At 40.3% G+C, this 14,544-nt stretch overlaps 1 protein-coding gene and 1 long non-coding RNA gene across 2 annotated transcripts in view; one reads left to right on the forward strand and one right to left on the reverse strand.

Moving 5' to 3' along the window:
* ANP32A (acidic nuclear phosphoprotein 32 family member A) overlaps nucleotides 1-14,544 on the reverse strand; it is a 118,910-nt gene that overhangs the window by 62,691 nt on the left and 41,675 nt on the right. The window lies entirely within an intron of this gene.
* LOC118144804 (uncharacterized) overlaps nucleotides 1-14,544 on the forward strand; it is a 41,578-nt gene that overhangs the window by 25,576 nt on the left and 1,458 nt on the right. The window contains exon 2 of the long non-coding RNA XR_013520782.1: nucleotides 7,778-7,879. This is a non-coding gene — a long non-coding RNA (uncharacterized LOC118144804). The remainder of the gene's footprint in view (nucleotides 1-7,777; nucleotides 7,880-14,544) is intronic.

Raw genomic sequence — 14,544 nt, forward strand, 5'->3', positions numbered from 1 at the left:
TTGAGACGGAGTTTCGCTCTTGTTACCCAGGCTGGAGTGCAATGGCACGATCTCGGCTCACCGCAACCTCCGCCTCCTGGGTTCAGGCAATTCTCCTGCCTCAGCCTCCCGAGTAGCTGGGATTATAGGCACGTGCCACCATGCCCAGCTAATTTTTTGTATTTTTAGTAGAGACGGGGTTTCACCATGTTGACCAGGATGGTCTCCATCTCTTGACCTCGTGATCCGCCCTCCTCGGCATCCCAAAGTGCTGGGATTACAGGTGTGAGCCAACGCGCCCGGTCCGTAAAGCTGAATTTTTACACCTAAATTAAACCTATCAAAGTAGCAAACTTACTGTTAAATGATAGCATTCGATGGCAGCCGTGGTATGGCCAGATAACGTATGTTCAATACGTGCAGGGGTGTAATTGTCACATTTCTGAAAGCCAAACTAGTGATGTGTAGTGATAATGTTTAACATGTTTCTATATTTTGAACCAGAAATATCACATTTTGGAATCCGTCAAAAAATAATTAAAACACTCTTTTCAGGATTATTCGTAAGTAAAAACGAGAAAAATAATCTCAATGCCAAAATTAAGGGACTAGTTCTTAAATGATGGGACATCCGCTTGATGGATTATTATTCTACCATTAAATGGTGTTTACAAGGAGTTTTTAATAACTTTTTAAAAATGCTTTAAAAAAAATGCTCACGATCACGGATAGCAAGGCTGAACTCCTTCAGTTCCGAAATAGAAACTTCTCTGGTGGAAGCACAGTCGGCCTCTAAGACACGCTTCAGGTTTGTTCTCCTTAATTGTATTTAAATACTGCCTCCCAACCCCCCACCCCACTCCACGTGTATGTGTGTGTGTGTGTGTGTGTGTGTGTGTGTGTCACCGGCTGCTCGGGAGGACAGGCGGCTCCGCGCTGCGGCCGTGGCGGGCCCCGTGCACACCGCGCTAGGCTCACAGGGCGGCTGGCAGGGCGGAGAGCGGCGCGGGGCAGCTGCTGCGACGGTGGCAGCGGAGATGAAGGTGTCAGCCTGACTCGGGTGGCTCCTGAGAGCTCGCTGGGGAACCTAAGCGACTCTCACATCTCTTCGGCATCTGGCTGTCACCCCCTCCGGAGAATAATGGATCCCCTTCCCTTTCCCCTTCCAAATGTCCCCCAAGTTCCTCCCAAGGCAAACTCCAGCTGGAGGGGGCATCCTGGGAAGTGTAGTTCCCGCTGCTCCGCATTGCGGAGGAGGGGCGGGAAGGATGCTGAGCGCTGCCTGTCTACCCAGCACAACATGCCAGGTCCTGCTGGAAATCATCCAGCCCTACCTGTCAGTCTGCCAGGGATCAGGAGGCCACAGGTTGAGTAAGAAAAGTGTCTGGATTATAGATAGCAGAGCTTGTACTATATATAGTTTCTAAGTTAAGAGTTCTTTTAAGTGTGTGGCATTCCCAGTGTATTTTAGTATACATTTGTAAAACAATACAAGACAAAGTCTTTATCATTTAAACCAAGTTATATGATCTTCTAGAGGTTTAGAAAAGAACAACATTAGAAACTCTTCGCTTGAAACCCTCATATATTGGAGGGAATGTAATGCAGCCACTGTGGAAAACAACTTGGAAGTTCCTCAAAAAGTTAAACATAGAGTCATCGTTATAACCCAGCAATTCTATTCTGAGGTAGATCCATTTTCACGTTTACAAAAAAATTATAAATATGTGTTCACGCAAAAATTTGTACACTAATGTTCATAGCAGCGTTATTCATAATAGTTAAAACATGGAAACTAACACACATATCCCCAACTAATGAATTAACAAACAAAATGTGGTATATCTAGACAATGAAATACTATTTGCCCAGGAAAAGAAATGAAATGCTGATACATGCAATGACATAGATGACCCTTGAAAGCATTATGCTAAGAGAAAGACACAGGGCCACATATTTTATTTCATTTATGTGAAATGTCAAGAATAGGCAAGTCTGCAGAGACAGAAAGATTTGTGGTTGCTAATGGACATGGGGTTTCTTTTGGGGGGGATAAAAACGTTCTCAAATTGGATAGTGATGATGGTTATACAACTCTGTGAACTGAACATTTAAAAAATTGTGATAAAATATACATAATCTAAAACTTACCATTAACCATCAAAATATTAACCATTTCAAGTGTACAGTTCAGTGGCATTAAGAACATTCATAGGTTACGCAAGCATCATAACCAGCCAGCTGCAGAAGTTTTTCATCTTCCCAAACTGAAAGTTTGTGCCCCTTAAACAATAACTCCCCATCTCCCTCTCCCTGCATCTCCTGGCAAGCACCCTTTCTACTTTCTGTCTCTATGAAGTTATTATTTTAGGCACCTCATATAAGTGGAATCGTACAGTATTTGCCCTTTGTGACTTGCTTATTTCACTTAGCATAATGTCTATAAGGTTCGTTCATGTTGTGGCACGTGTTAGAATTTCCTTCCTTTTTATGGCTGAATAATATTCCATTGTACACATATGCCCCACTTTGTTTGACCATTTATCCATCATGGATACTTGAGTTGCTCTCACCTTTTGACTATAGTGAATAATGCTGCTAGGAACATCCATGTACAAGCATCTGTTCAAGTCTTTGCTTTCAGTTCTTTTGGATATGCACCCAGAAGTGGCATTGCTGGATCGTGTGAGGCTTTTATTTTTAAGTTTTTAGGGAACTGCCCACCGTTTTCCATAGCAAGTATACCATTTCACATTCCCACCAACAGTGCAGAAGGGTTCCTTCTCCACATCCTCATCAACATGAATTTTCTGATATTGTTGTTTATCACAGCCATCCTAATGGGTATTAAATGATATATCATTGCAGTTTTGATTTGCATTTTTTTTTTTAATTTTTAAATTTAAATTTAATTTAATTTTATTTTTTAGGAAGGGAGGAAAGGAGGAAGGGAGGGAGGAAGAAGGGAGGGAGGGAGGGAGAGAAGGGAAGGAAGGAAATTGAGCAATGAGAGAGACATTGCCGACCTGGATCTAGAGGTCTACAATTTGATTTCTTTTTATTCTTTTTTTGAGAGAAGGAAAGAAAAAAAAGGAGGGAAGGAGAGGAAGAAAGAGGAAGAAAAAGAGGGAGAGAGAAGGGAAATGTTACTTTATTCTAAAAAAAATGGGTATTAATAATGGCCAATCCATGTTTCATTTAAACCTATGAGTAGGTGTGATGTGGTATTGATAAGAATGTATATTTTGTGTATTCGAAGTGGAGAGCTCTATAAATATTTATTGAGTTTACTTGTTCCGGATCTGAGTTCGAGTCCTTGATATCCTTATTAATTTTCTGTCTCATTGAGTCTAAATCTCTTTATAGGTCTTATGTATCTGGGTGTTAGGATCATTAGCTCTTGTTGTTGCATTGATCCTTTTACCACTCTATCTTTGTTGCTTTAAGATCTATTTTATCAGATATGAGAATTGCAACTCCTGCTTTTTATTTATTCATTTATTTTTGCTCTCCATTTGGTTGGTAAATCTTTCTCCATCCCTTTGTTTTGAGTCTTTGTGTATCCTTGCAAGTGAAATGGGTCTGGATGTAACATGCCGTTGGGTTTTGGCTGTTTTGCATTTTGAATTGTACATTTAGGATGAATTTTATATGTGAATCATATCTCAATTAAAAATTGTTCATTGAGAGACCCAAGTAGCACCAAGCATATGTTTTGCCCAGATCTTGGCTTCTAAATGTCTTTCTTCACTAAAGGGGGCCCAACATGGGATGGAGAAAGTACAAGGTGAGCGTTTCACTGTACAAAAAAGCAAGGAAGTGCTCAAAGAATGGCAGGGCATGTCTAAATGACACTCATCAAATCCAGGAAAATTTGAGCGTCAAAATGAATAATGACCATAATTACGTGTAAATATTGCATAAGAAACAATTCAATTGATTGAGAGACAAAGGCAATTCTTTATGGAAGAGTGCTAGTAGCTAGCAGACGTAAAAAGAATGATAGACTTTTAAAGTCACCGTTTTACAACCTCTAATAAAATAATTTTGGTTCCAGCTGGGATCTTGCTGGGATTGGCAATGGATGTTACAGCCATTAAGTGAACAATTACTAGGGAATCAAATATTCACATGATTATTTGAATCATCCAGATTATTATTCATTAACTGCAAATGGAAACATACCTTTGCAATGAAGAAATCTGGCAATTACCACCTTAAGCAAGTAATCAAACTCAGCATCATGAATCGTAGAAAAACTTGATATGTATGCTTCCTAATATGATGTACTATTAAGCATACAATATCACCTACAAAGCATTTTAACTAAAATGTATGGCCTGAGTGTAAGCAAGCTCCTCTAGACCGGATCTCCACCTTCCGGGAATTCAGGGAATGATGAGATAAGTCAAAGAACACCATGCGGAATATTTAACGAGGAATTGACCTGGAATCTTCAACAAGTCAATGTCATGAAAAGCAGCAGCAGCAGCAGCAGCAAGGAGACTGCTGTAGATAAGAAACACTGGAGAGACCTAATTAAACAGTTGCAACAACAAAACACACCTGTTCAGTGAGGGCCTACCGCTAGCTGTATTTAGATTTTATAAATTAATGCAAAAACGATGCAGGCACATTAATTTATCATGTGTTAACAATAATCTAAAACATTTATCATGAAAACTTTTTAATAAATGGGAATTTTTATTGCAATTTTCTTTTGTATTCCCTCCCCTATGGGAAAAGAAACCATAATCATACAAGTGACTGTCCTTGAAAGCGGATCATATAACATGTGCTCCAAGATATTCGAATGATTTATCACTAAATCACAGATTCAGCCTGGGAAGAAAATAGAAATGTATAGAACAATTTTTCATTTCACAGGACATGAGAAACCTTTCTACCTGTTAATGTCATTAACTGCAATATGGGCATCTCCATAACATAATATTTCTAGACATACTTGCCTTTTTAAAAAATTTTGTTCTTTTTTTCACCCCAATTTTTTTTCCACCTCAATTTCATCTATAACTTTTTTTTTTTTTTTTTGAGACGGAATCTTACTCTGTCATTCAGACTGGAATGCAGTGGCATGATCTCGGCTCACTGCAATTTCCTCCTCCCAGGTTCAAGCACTTCTCCTGCCTCAGCCTCCTGAGTAGCTGGGATTACAGGTGTGCGCCACCATGCGAGGCTAATTTTTGTATTTTTAGTAGAGAGGGTGTTTCACCGTGTTGGCCAGGCTGGTCTCAAACTCCTGATCTCAAGTGATCCACCTGCCTCAGCTGCCCAAAGTGCTGGGATTACAGGTGTGAGTGTATATATTTCGCTTTCAGCAAATCTCAGTTTGGACCAGCCACATTTCAAGTACTCAATAGTGGCTAACGTGTGGGCCAGTTCCAGTCTGAAATAAAAATCCTGGACCTAATAGAATTGTCTTTAAATGTTGCAGGTGAGCAGTATTAAGTACAACATGTTCAAAGGTGAACTTTCCACATATGTACTTTTGATTTCATTTGTTCTGGAATATTTTCAAGAATGAAAAACTAAGCTGAAAAATTCTGTTTACCTACCAATCAACTATTCTTTTTGCATTTAGGATAAGAGAGTGGAGATAACAGAGAAAGGAAGAAAGAACTTTCAACTTTGTACGTATATGTCAGAATCAGGAAACACTGAATTACCTTAGAATAGAGTTTGCCACTAGAGTCTGAATGCAAGGGGCATAAAAGTTCCAACACCTGTCTATCCTTCCTTCAAACCAGACTTTGCATTTTCCTTTTAGGTTCCCACTGCCAAACCTCCTCCTCTCCCCTCCCCTCCTCTCCACTCCTCTCCCTTCCCCTCCCCTTCCCATCCCCTTCCTTTCCCTCTCTCTCTTTCTCGGTCTCTCTCTCCCTCCTCCTCCTGCCTCCTCCTCCCCGCTCCTCCTCCCCCCTCCTCCTCCCCTCCCCCTCCTCCCCCTCCTCCTCCTCCTCTCCCTCCTCCTCCACTTCTTCCTCCTCCCCGTCTTACTCCTCCCCTCCTCCTTCTCCCCCTCCTCCCCCCTCCTCCTCTCCCCTCCTCCTCCCCCCTTCTCCTCCTCCTCTTCCTTCTTCTTTTTCTTCTCTCTTTCTTTTTTAATGGAGTTTCACTCTTGTTGCCCAGGTTAGAGTGCAAGGGCATGATCTCAGCTCACTGCAACCTCTGCCTCCCAGGTTCAAATGATTCTCCTGCCTCAGGCTCCTGAGTAGCTGAGATTACGGGAACCTGCCACCATGCTGGCTAGGTTTTGTATTTTTAGTAGAGACGGGGTTTCACCAAGTTGGTCAGGCTGGTCTTATACTCATGACTTCATGATCTGCTCACCTCAGCCTCCCAAAGTACCCAGACCTTCTTAACACAATCTCTTTTCCACCAGTGCCTGGGTTGGTAAAGAAGGTTTCTCTCTGTTGTTTCCTCTCCTGAAGTTGCCCCAGCTCTGCCTCGTAGATACCGCCAGATTTGTCCTTCTTTTTCAGGTCCCTGCCTCTAAGACCAGGTGTAGCCCCAGACACCTCACTGTGTCCCAGCCATCTGAACGGAAGGTTTCTATTATGCAGACTAACCTCATCTTTCCACCTCGAATGCCATCTACCTCCCTGCAGCAACCCAGGCTAATGCAATTTCCCTCAGCTAAGACATGTTCCCTTCCCTCCATCTGGCTACTTAAGTCCTGTCTTTTTCCCTGCCTAGTGTACGTTTCATTGCTTTCAAGGAGCTGTGGCTGTCCTGACTGTTGGCAGGCTGCTCTCATCTTCCTCTGCCTGTGTTGGGGTCACTTGTGGTTCACTGCCATTCACATCTCCTGATTGTTCTTATGTGTATCTTATCTCATTGGCAAGGTTGCAGGGACAGCTTACTGATTCCTACAGATTCATGCCTCTGTACTCTCCTCAGCCTCACAGTGGTGCTGAGCTCACAATAGGTACTCAGCAGATACTTACAGACCTTTCCAAGACTTCCGCACAGTTTAGAGAGATGTCTAGAATGCCAAAAGACAAACATAATCCTGGCACTTGAAAAAGTGTGTATGGGGCCCACTGCTACTTTTGCCTGGAGAAAAGATCAGGTCTGTGGAAGACATTGGCCATTTGTGGTAGATTAATTGCAAAAATATTCTAGAGTCTTCACCCTGTCCTATAGCCATGTCTGTTGCAATGTGACTTTGCAGGTCTTCCTACTGGGAGGTGGAGTTCATTTCCCCAGCCTTGAGTCTGGGCTGGCCATGTGACCTGCTTTGGCTATTATAATGAGAGAGAAGAGAAAAGTGCCAGTTATGAATGTAGGCTTCCAAATAGACATGATCTGTGTGGACACATGGGAGGAGAGGGGATTGAGGAGTCTGGACTCCCCACAAACCAGTCTCAGCTCTGCCAATAACCAAGGAGGATACCCACGGAAATGCCCTTCACCTCCTGGGCCCAGTTTCCTCATCTATGAGACGAAGAGATCCAACCAGGATAATCCTACTGATTCTCCTAGATCTTTATCATTTCACATTCATGAACACTTTGAATATATGTATGTTACATACAGCCATTCTCACCGAACTAATGAATGAAATTAATTGCCAGCTACTGTGGAAAGCATTCTCTATGTGGAAGTGATACTCCAGTTGTGTTTACATAGTTTTAGTAGTCACTGACCACATCGTAAACCATCTTTGAAAATAGCCACTGAGAGAGCAAATACTATTTGCCAGGTACTTTCACGTACCATTGTTTCATTTAATTCTCACAACTCTGTAAGGTGGATTTTTCTTTTTTTAAGACAGAGTCTCACTTTGTTGCCCAGGCTGGAGTGCAGTGGCACGATCTCAGCTTACAGCAGCCTCCGTCTCCTGGACTCAAGCCATCCTCCCACCTTAGCCTACCAAGTAAGTAGCTGGAACTACAGGCATGCACCATACTCCTGGCTAATTTTTGTATTTTTAGCGGAGACGGGGTTTTGCCGTGCTTCCCAGGCTGGTCTCCAACTCCTGGGCTCAAGCAATCCACCCACCTTGGCCTCCCAATAAAGGAGGATTACAGGCACAAGCCACCGACTGTACCAGGCCTGTAAGGTGGATATTATTATAATTTATCTTAATATTACAATTTATCCCTGCAACAGTTGGGATGTCTCATAGTGAGACATGTCTGTTAAATTAGTTACCTATAGGCATTCTAGCGTGAAGACAACCTAGTGATACACCTTTAAAGCTGGAATTTTTCTTTTTTTTTTGAGACCGAATCTCACTTTGTTGCCAGGCTGGAGTGCAGTGACAATCTCCACTCACTGCAACCTCCACCTCCCAGGTTCAAGCAATTCTCCTTCAGCCTCCTGAGTGGCTGGGATCACAGGCATGCGCCACCACGCTCAGCTAATTTTTGTATTTTTAGTAGAGATGGGGTTGGCCAGGACGGTCTTGATCTCTTGACCTTGTGATCTGCCCACCTTAGCCTCCCAAAGCATTGGGATTACAGGTGTGAGCCACCACACCTGGCCAGAGTTGGAAATTTTTTTTATACCTTAATTATTTTCCTCCCAACTTTAGGCTAGGGGCAAGTCCATAATCAGGGTTTTCTTCTAAATTCTGTTTCTTTTGAACAGTTGTCCCAGGTAGGGTCTGTCATGGCCAGGGAGTCACATTTCAGAGAATCACATGTGAATGTTATAATCAAATGAGACCCTATCTGTCTTCATAAGGTACACTGCTGAGTGGAAGAAAAAGGTGTTCTTACAACTTTAAACTTTATTGGACATCAGTGCCAATAGTGCAGTGTAAATTAATATTCTAATAATTTTATAATTATCTTAGAGTAAATAATAAAATGTAAAGGTTGTATCTGTTTTGTATTTTAAAGGAGGTCACATTTATTACATGTAAAATTTTAAATATGCTCCAATTTTTGTAACCCTTGCTTAAAGTTTCTCTGTTTTATAATATAGACGTGATAAAAGGAAGGAATGGGCAATCTACTAAGAGAAACAGTTTCTGCTCACATCTGAATCATTCGGGTACAGACAACCCTGTAAGGATGGCTTGTTTCATGTTAGCCCTTTTTAGAGAGGAACAGAATATATCTAATATCTTCTGGCACCAAAATAGACATTTACTGCAGAAGGATGATTATCTACATACACTCTACTCCTACTCTCTGGATTAGTGAACCTATTGACTTCCTAACTCAAAGAAACTTTCAACAAAAAACACCAAAACAAAACTCAAACGTAGATTTCTGCCTCTAGGTATGACAGAATAGTTGGTAGCATATTTTCTCTCCTACTGAGAACCACTATGAAAACTAGATTGGAAAAGCTATTTTATGAAAGCTGTTTGAAACCGCTGCAGAGGAAGCAGGACGGCTGGGGCTTGAAGGACCAACATCCTGAAGCAGAGGGAAGTGCATTCAGTTGTTTTCTAAAGATGTTCTCAGTAGCTTTTCCCCTGGGTGTTTGCAAATTCACAGTTCTGGCCACAGAACCTCCAGCAAGCTTTCTGGGCCAGGGAGACAAAAATTGCAGTTCAGTGCTACCTAGACAGCCAGGATTTGAGGGGTCAAGATCCCAGAAAAAAAAGGAAACTTACAAAGAAATGAGCCTGAAATTCTATTCACAATCTCCTTTTAAGGCATTAAGATTCCAAAAATAAATAAATAAAGAGAAAGGTGCAAAGGGGCTAAAAAGCTAAGCAGCGATTTTGGCAGTCTCATATTTATGAAGACACAAATATTGAAGTTCAGAATTCATCATGGATGAAAGAACCTCATAAAACCCAGGCCCTTCACTTGTGCGGGCTGGACAGGCGATGCCCTAGGCAAACTGGAGGTAGAGCAGCCTCAGCGGGACAAGATGATCTGTTGTAATCTCTCTATCTGGTAGGGTGAGGAGGGTGTCCACGCAGGGAGTTTGGGGTGTCTCAGCTGGAAGAACAGGAAGAAAGCTGCCCAGCACAGTGGGGGAAGGTGTCCCCGCAGTGAGAGGAGGGTGAGAACAGACCAGAGCCAGGTGAGAAGCACATTCCCAAAGGCGGCCCCTCCGTCCTGGGTGCGCAGATCCCAAGCAGGTTGAGGAGGATACCCAGGGTGAGGAGCAAGAGCTGTCACGGTGTCAGAGCCTGAGCAGAGTGAGGACAGCATTCACGTGGGGGTCTGGGAGGCCCCGGGTGGGGCTTCAGAGCCTCAGCAGGGGAAACCAGGGCCTCCGAGTCCAAGGCCAGCCCAGCCTTGGGTGTTGGAGCCCGAGCAGAGTGAGGAGGGTGTTTGTGCAGGAGGCTTGTCCCAGGGGATGAGTTGAAGCCTGGACATGAGTTTTGCAGGAGGCAGGAGTGGGTGGAAGTGATGCCAAACTGGTTCCAGACTGAATAACTAGACATATTAAGGACGATTGGAGCCAGAAAGGGATTAAACTAGAATGAGCCCTGAGATGTTGGGCTGGAACTCAAGGTATCGGTGTAAGCTAATAGTTCTGAATTTATATAGATAGATAGAAATAAATATAGATAGAAATATATGTGCGTATGCATATATATATGCCATATACATATATCCATATGTACATATTTTGTGTATACACACGTAGTACATATGCATATATTTGTACTATATAGACACGTGGTCTGCCTACTGAAAGGGACTGGGAGAAGGGGCCCCCCAATAGTGAAGAGTCCAAGGGAAGCCCAGGACGTGTTGTTGTCCCTGAAAACCAGAAAGTGCCAAAAAATGATGAGGATATTTCAAAAGGACACAGAAACCAGCTGGAAAGGACTCCCGCTAGCCAAATTAGGGGCAATTTGAGCATCAAAATACATAGTGAAATTAATAGATTATGACTATTGACTTAAATAGGATGGATGAGTATGGACCACAAGTCCATACTGATTTAAATAGGCAAATAAATTGAAAGTTTGATGAGGAGCAAGATATTTATGTACTCTAAAATGATTTTCCCATAAATATTTATTAACCGTGAGGGACAACAGAGTGGCTTTAGCTACATATTGCATGATTCTACATACGTTCTTTAGCTACACACTGTATGATTCCATTTATATGACATTATCCTCTAAAGCACAAAGACGTTATGGAAAAGGCAAAACTGTAGGGATGGAGAACAGATCAGTTGTTGTTTGGTGTAAGGGGTTGGGGGAGAGCTTTACTACAAAGCAGCAGCGTGAAAAACATTTTCTAGAGTGAGAGAACTGTTCTGTATTTTTACTACAGTGGGTGGTTACATTGTTATATACATTTCTCAAAACTCATAGAACTATGCACCAAGAAAGAGTGATTCTTGATGTGTGTAAATTTTTTTTTTTTAATCAAAAGGAGTAACCTTATAGTGGAAAAGCCTGGGAGACAACACTTTAATCAAACAATCAAAGTGAGCATTGTCAGTAATGAGACAAATTGAAACCTGAAAACTGAGAGGAAGTAACAAGAAAAATCAGCACCCACTTTTGCAATATTCCTGACAAATATGCAGAACCTGAATCTAATTATGAGGAATCACCAGAGAAACCCAAATTAATTGGGATTCTACAAAATACCTGCCCTGTAATCTTTAAAAGTGTCAAACCCATGAAAGTAAAAAAAAAAAAAACTATTTTGTCATTTTGGTATACATATCCTGTACATATTTTGTTAGACTTACATCCATATATTTCTTTTTTGAGTGATTAAAATGCTATTGTGTTTTAAATTTTGGTTTTCACGTTTCTTGCTAGTATATATGATTGATTTTTACGTGTTGCCCCAAAGCTTTCTTAACTCATTTAATTCTAAGAGGTTAGCTTTTGGGTTATTTATTTATTTATTTTTAAGACTCCTTGGCATTTTTTTTTTAAGACTCCTTGGTATAGACAATCATATAATTTGCTAAGAGACAGCTGTATTTCTACCTTTCCAATCTGTACGCTTTTTAATCTAGTTTTCTTACCTTATTGCTCTGGCTAGGATTACCAGTAGTATTGAACGACAGTGGTGAGAGCAGACATCTTTGATTCTCATCTTAAGATAAAAGCATTCAGTCTGTCACCATTTAATACAATGTTATCTGTAGGTTTTTTGTAGGTCCTCTTTATTAAGTTGAGAAAATTCCCCTTTATTCTTAGTTTGGTGAGAATTTTGGGGTTTTGTTCTTGTTTGGTTGGTTTTTATCATGAATGGGTGTTGAGTTTTGTCAAATGCTTTTTTCATGAATTGATTGATAAGACTGAATGGGTGTTGAGTTTTGTCAAATGCTTTTTTCGTGAATTGATTGATAAGACTGTGTGACTTTTCTCCTTTGTCTTGTTAATATTGATTGATTTTTGAACATAAATCAGCCTTACGTCCCTGGAATAAAACACTCCTGGTTATGTTTATTATTTGTTTATATATTGCTAGATTCAATTTGCTAATATCTTGTTGAATATTTTTGCTTCTATGTTCATAAGACACATTGGTCTGTTTTACTTTCTTAGTCTGATTTTGGTATTAAGATTATAATGGTCTCATAAAAATGAGTTGGGAAGTGTTTCTTCTTTTATTTCTAAAAAAGACTATAGGATTGGTATTACTTCTTTTTTAAACATTTAGTAGACTTAGCATAAAATGATTCAGCATCATTTCTCTCTTGCTGCTCATCCATTCTCATCCACTGAAACCATCTGACCCTGGAGATTTATTGCTCAGACTTGAAAAGTATGAATTCAATCTTTTTAATGGCTATAGGCATCTTTAAATTACCTATTTCATTTTGTATTAATTGTAGTAGTGGTCTTTTTAAATGAATTTAATGAATGGCTTCACTAACAATGTACCTAAATGATTGAATTTATGTGTGTAGAATTGTTCGTGATATTCCTTTATTATCCTTTCAGTGCCTATAGGATCTGGAGTTTTATTCCTGACATTAGCAATCTGTGCCTTTGCTCATTCTTTCTTTGTCAGTCTACTAAATGTCAATCTATTGATGTTTTCAAAGAACTGGCTTTTTTGTTTCACTGATTTTCTCTGACAGTTTTTTTGTTCTTGTCTTTATTCTCTTGTTCCTTCTGCTCACGTTGCATTTATTTTTCTCTTCCTTTTCCAGTTTCTTAAGGTAAGGGCTTAGATTATTGATTTGAACCCATTTCTCTTTTCTATTACAAGCATTTAGTTCTATACATTTGCCTCTTAGCACTGCTTAAGCTGTATCCCACATATTTTAATATGCTTTATTTTTATGTTCAATGCATTTAAAAATTTTCCTTTAAGACTTTTTAAATTAATTTCTTAATAAGACCTCTGTATTATTTTAAAGTCCGCTGTCTAATGTCAGGTATCTGGAAAATTTTCTCTTATCTTTCTATTTTTGATTTCTAGTTTGATTCCACTGTGGTTAGCAACACACTCTATATGATTTTAATTTTTAAAAAAATTGTTGAGGTTTTTAATTTTTTTTTTTTTGAGACAGAGTTTTGCTCTTGTCCCCCAGGCTGGAGTGCAATGTCGTGATCTTGGCTCACTGCAATATCTGCCTCCTGGGTTCAAGCTATTCTCCTGCCTCAGCCTCCTGAGTAGCTAGAATTACAGGTGTGCCACTATGCCTGGCTAATCATTGTATTTCTAGTAGAGACAGGGTTTCACCATGTTGGCCAGGCTGGTCTCGAACTTCTGACCTCAAGGGATCCTCCTGCCTCAGCCTCCCAAAGTGCTGGGATTACAGGCATGAGCCACTGCATCTGGCCTAATTCCAATATTCTTGTTTGATTTAAATGCCAAACTTTATTTCCTAGACACCTGCTAAAATCTCATCTCAGTTCTTTAGCCTCCTTCTCTTTGCTAGGTTTCTTGGAGTCTTGTCCTGTGCATACACGATTTAGGAATCAGTCAAGGATTTGAGGAAAATTCACATGAAGATTATGGATCTGTTTCCTTTGTGGCTTTCTCCTTTCTAGGATTCTCTCTCTCAATTTCCAGTGCCTCTGGATCATTTCCCAAACTGATTTCTGTCTCACCAGCCTGCTAAAGGTGTCACTCTGCTTCAGCTCAATTTCTCCAGACCTTACAGTGAACTGGGAAGTGTGATGGGGAAAAGCTGATTTAAACATGGTCCTCACCCAGTGAGCTTCCCTTCTTCGAGAATAACATTCATTCTCAATTCTTCCTAATTTCAGCTGCCCTCCAGTGCCTTCACACAGTTGTTTTTTTATGTTTTGTTCAGAATTTGTAATTGTTACTGGTAGAAGAATTAGTCCAATACAAGCTACTCCTTTATTACATAAACTGGAACTGGATAAATGTTTTGAGTCAAGACACTTGGAATTAAGTTTAAAGATGAAGAAGTAAATTAAACAAGCAGTATTAATAGTTATGTGTTAATGAATTTGTTTCTGTTTGGTTCTTTAGATATTTGTAAGTTTAGTATCATTTAGCATACTAGATTTGAGATGCTAACTTACAATGTGTAAATGAGCAATTGGTTTAAACTTGTTATTTAATGTTTAAATGTCACTTATTTTATAAACAATAGAGGAATAATTAAAGGCATTTAAGACTTATCAATTTATATTTAACTTATTAAATTTAGAAGTATTAC

This window comes from Callithrix jacchus, chromosome 8 (assembly GCF_049354715.1).
Source record: "Callithrix jacchus isolate 240 chromosome 8, calJac240_pri, whole genome shotgun sequence".
NCBI lineage: Eukaryota > Metazoa > Chordata > Mammalia > Primates > Cebidae > Callithrix > Callithrix jacchus.